At 32.2% G+C, this 4,919-nt stretch overlaps 1 non-coding gene across 1 annotated transcript; it reads left to right on the forward strand.

Annotated features, from left to right (window-relative positions):
• Positions 1-3,455: 3,455 nt before the first annotated feature.
• On the forward strand, positions 3,456-3,562 carry LOC113785268 (small nucleolar RNA R71). Its single transcript, XR_003471408.1, has one exon. It is a non-coding gene; the product is annotated as a small nucleolar RNA R71 (small nucleolar RNA).
• The last annotated feature ends 1,357 nt before the right edge of the window (positions 3,563-4,919 follow it).

Below are 4,919 nucleotides of genomic sequence, written 5' to 3' on the forward strand. Positions count from 1 at the left end.
TGGTCATGCAGAAACTCAGCAGAACTGACCAAATCGATTTGGCAATCGATTGGCTCAGCAAAAGTCCTTATTTTGAGTTAGATAATCGATTGTTCAATTGATTTATCAATGCTTTGGTCAGTTATGTATTACTTGATGGTTTGAGAACTTCATTTTGAGTTCATTGTTAATTGGCAAGCATTATATGAACTTTTAGCATATGGAAAATCCTTTTAAGGTGCATGCTTAGTTGAAAGGTTATTTTGTGCATTTAAAACTTAAATGTTATGTGTTATCTGTTATTTTCGGTTGGTGACCCTTTACAATTATTGTGGCTTTGCCCTCAGATGAGAGTCAGGACGATCCTACCGGTTCGTACCCTACGGACGGGAATGGAGATGGGAACGCTTGACTGCAGCTACGTTAGGAGGATCTCACGGGGCGCGTGGAGATCACTCAGGGTGTTTAGTTATTTTGTAAAATGATCAGACTAGGTTGACACAGAGGGAACGAATGTCTTTCCTTTGGGTTGCGTTTACTTTTAATCTGGAAGACTATACTACTCTTGTTATGTAAATATTTTGGATTCATGGATTGGGAACTTTTTCCGCTGCTTGAAAATTATAATGACTTAATTACTTATCCAAAGGTGTTACCTTGTTTATTTCTCTGTTTTATTTTAATTTCTTTTGAAAAAAAAATACACCCTCGCTTTGAAAAACGGGGTGTTACAATGTGCAAAATATATCAATCTAGAACAGGCTTTTAGTGATCCCAAAACTGATTCATGTGTCTCTTGTCTTTTATTTAAGACAACCAAAAACAATCAGAATGTTCAGCAACCATTATGTCTTCAATCTGGAGATCAAATATGGGTGTCATTGTTGCGTAAAATTCTACAAGTGTAAATATCCTCTTAAAATCCTATAAAAATAGGTTTATCAACTCCCCCTCACTAAACCTTTGCTTGTCCTCATGCAAAGTCTTGTTCTAAGAGAAAGAATCCTTTTGAATTTTATAGACTAAGTCAAACACCTTCTACACTTTGCAAACTAAGTAAAATGAATTACAATTCAAAGTATGTGTGGTTAACCTCGTTGCTTCTTAGCATTCAATGCCTTGATACTTTCTTCAATCAATTCCTTCAATCCTTCTTATTTGTAAATTTCCATCCTTATCTTATAACACATATGTTTATTTTTCTCAAGTACTAGGGAAATTTTTCTTTGATTTAACTATACAACTCAACCTTTTATTCATGAGATTTATTTTAAGTACTAGAAACATTTAGACTAAGTTGTCAATTACTTCTCTTTCTTGTCCGTTAGTTCATGGAGTTTTTACTCCTCAATTGTACTATGTTAAGGATTTAGTTTACTTCAAATTAGGGATCTCAAGACACCTCAACTTATCCACAACAGAAAATTCTTATGTCAAAACTAAGGAATCTCTTAATCTAGCACACATAATTTCAAAGTTTCAATTTAGCCCTAACAACATGATCATCATTAGGCCTTGCTCAAAAATCAAACACAATAATGGCTTATTGGATAAACTTCAAACACATAATTTAAGTAAAATAAGCCAACAAAGATGCCGTCACAAAGACTACAAGAGGTCAAGCATCAAAATACATTTTCTCCCCAAAACTAGCAATAAGCATAGTCCTCAAGTCAAAATATTATAGTAGACTAAATGAATAAATAAATGAGAGAAGGTAAAGTGACTTCCGTAAAAGAGCTTGTAGTTGGAGCTTTTATTTCCTAAAAATATAAATAATCAACAAAAATAATAAATTCAAACTAGACTAAAATAAAAAGTACATAAAATTTGCCTAATGCAAAGCGCTTGTTTAACGTTTCGAACCTGACCATAACCAAAGAATTAAAGCACTGCTCCTTCTTAACTTTCTAATCATGCGGTTTATATCATTTTTCCTTTTCCCATGTGATGAATCAATTTTAGGAGATGGTAAAATTCTAATTTCATCTCCACCCACCATTATGTTAGAGTCATGCAAAACAACAATTTTTTTCAAACGGTTTTGCATCCTGAAATTCTCAAAATTAATATATGCAACCTTATCATTAATATTATTAGCCTTAATGAAGCTAAAATAAACAAATGAAGATGGTATTTTTTAAAGAATTAAACACTTTAAATTCAGACTCTACATCGCCTAATTTCAAAGCTATTTTTTCCCGCTGAACATCGATCAAAGTTTTTCCGGTGGCCAAGAAAGGTTTACCCAATATAATTGGTACTTCCTCATATTCCTCCATATCTAAAACAACAAAGTCTGTAGGAAAAATAAACTTATCCACTTTTACTAACACATCCTCTATTATCCCACGAGGATGGCAATGGATCTGTCAACAAACTGTAAAGAAATGTTAGCCGGTTGGGGTTCTTGTAAACCCAACTTCCTACAAACAGTCAAAGGCATCAAATTAATACTAGCTCCCAAATCACAAAGTGCTTTTTCAAAATAAGACTTGTCAATAGTACAATGAATAGTAAAACTACCAGGATCCTTAAGGGCCATTTTTTCAAGACTATAGTAGAGCATTCCTCGTTAAGCTTAACCATCTCAAAGTCCTCTAGTTTCTTTTTATTAAAAATGATTTCTTTAAAAAACTATCATATTTGGGAATTTGGGAAATAGCTTTAGCAAAAGGAATATTGATATGCAATTTTTATTTTTATTTTTAAATTTGAATGATCTAGCAAACTGCTTATCATTATGCACAATTTTCAATCTTTGAGGGAATGAAATACTTACCTTGGAACTCAGGGTCTTCCTCAATTTTGTTAGTAGAAAGCTCATTAAAATGTACCTTTTGCCCTTTTGGAGTCGTTTATCCTTCCTTTTTAGGCATTGAATTAACCTCACTTCCACTCCTAAAAGTGATAGCTTTAGCTTGATCTTTTGGGTTTGGCTTGGTTTGAGTAGGCAATGATCCCACATGTATTTGTGCTAGTAGATTGACAATATTAGATATTTGAGTTTCTACATTTACAAACCGAGATGAAATTTGATTATCGGTATTCTGAAACCTTTTGTCCGTCGTTTATATGAATTCGACTAGTACATTTTGAAGATTTGGTTTCCTCTCCTCTTGCCTTTTCTATGACTCTTCCAACCTGAATTATAGGTAGAAGAATAAGGGCCATCACCAAAAGAATAAGCCTGCATAAGTTTGTTGAGCTTTTGCAGACATCAGAGTCTCAAGCTGCTTAGAGATTATATCTACCTTCATCTCATAAGTGGTATTAGCCTCCACTTTGTACATCCCAACTTTATTTTTAACATGTCTATAATTTGAACTCCATCGACAACTATTAGTAGATACTTCTTCCACCAAAGCATATACTTCTTCAGGTTCTTGTTTTAGAATAAAGCCTCCACAAGCAACATTAATACTACTTCTACTTTGAATTGAAAGTCCATTGTGAGAACAAGTTGCCATATCTGGTAGCCATGATGCGGACAACTTCTGATCGTGTCTTGGAATCTCTCCCATGACTCATATAAGGACTTTTGCTCAAATTGAACAAAGTTTGTGATGTCAGCTAGAAGTTTAGTAGACCTGGATGGAAGAGATTATTTTTTTCAAAAAGCTTTTGGGCAGTTGATCCCAATTGGTAATAGACCCAAAAGGTTGGGATGACAACCAGATTGAAGCCTTATCAGTTAAAGACCATGGAAATAGCCTTAATGCATATGTAGAAACACCATCCTTATGAACCTCTTTAGATGAACTTTGGGGTCTTCAGTTGGTAGTCCTCTGAAAAGAGTAGAGGTTTGGACCATAGATATTAAGCCTGACTTAAGCTCGAAATTGTTTGCCTCCACAGTTGGGTTAGCTACGCTGTTAGTAAAATCTACCGTTAAAGTGAAATAATTCTCTAGCGTTCTTGTTACTTTTTCACCAATTGCTCTTATTTGTACTCTTCGCCTGGGAGCAGTTCCTTGAATTTCTAGATCAAAAAGCAAAATAGATTACTGGGAGCAAGTGAGCATGTACAAATAACAAAAAAATCTAATAAAAGTAATAACAACTAAATAAATAATTTTTTTTTGCTTTTTAATAAACTATGCCGTAAAGCAAAATTGAAATGATAATAATAACAAAATATATATTAATATTAGTAACAACGAAAATTTAAACAAACAAATATTTTTATTTTTTGAATAAAATAATTAAAACTAAACTAAAAAAATGTCCTAAGTAATAAAATCTTTTTCGCTTAATATTGCTAAACTAATCCCCGACAATGGCGCCAAAAATTTATTGCGCAAAATTCCGCAAGTGTACGACTTTGCCAAGTAGTAGTATGTAAGATTATCGTATCCACAGAGATTAATTTAACAACTACCAAATTAATTAAAATTTATATTATTTAGACTAATGAAAATTGTTGTTTATTCGTGATAACAAAAACGTAAAGATAGCATAAAAATTATAACGATAATATATAACAACACAACTTTGAATTAATGGAAAGTAAAACCTAGGGTCATGGTTTCAGTTGTAATATAAACACCTCAATTCCAAGTTTTATATGAATTCCTCTTTAATTTCTCAATTATCAATCCCTCTTTAAAACTCTTTAAAACTATTTCCCTAAATTAATTTTTAGATTGATCATACAAAAAGAATAATTAACATTCCCTAAATTGATTCTTTGATTGATCATACAAAAAATGTAATTAAGAGAAAGCATAATGAACCAAGAGGTTGAGTGATTGAAAGATTAGTGTCTATGTTTCATCATACAAGAATCTTAATATCAATTATCCTATTGATTTACCAATTAATTGTAGTTAGTTTCTAGTCAATTGATTGATTAAGGCATGCAAAGGTTGGTCATCCTAAACATGTAAATGAAACTATATAATAATTTAATTGAGATAAATAACAAAAATCTAAAATAAA

The sequence above is a fragment of the Cicer arietinum genome, chromosome 2 (genome assembly GCF_000331145.2).
Source record: "Cicer arietinum cultivar CDC Frontier isolate Library 1 chromosome 2, Cicar.CDCFrontier_v2.0, whole genome shotgun sequence".
In the NCBI taxonomy this organism is placed as follows: domain Eukaryota; kingdom Viridiplantae; phylum Streptophyta; class Magnoliopsida; order Fabales; family Fabaceae; genus Cicer; species Cicer arietinum.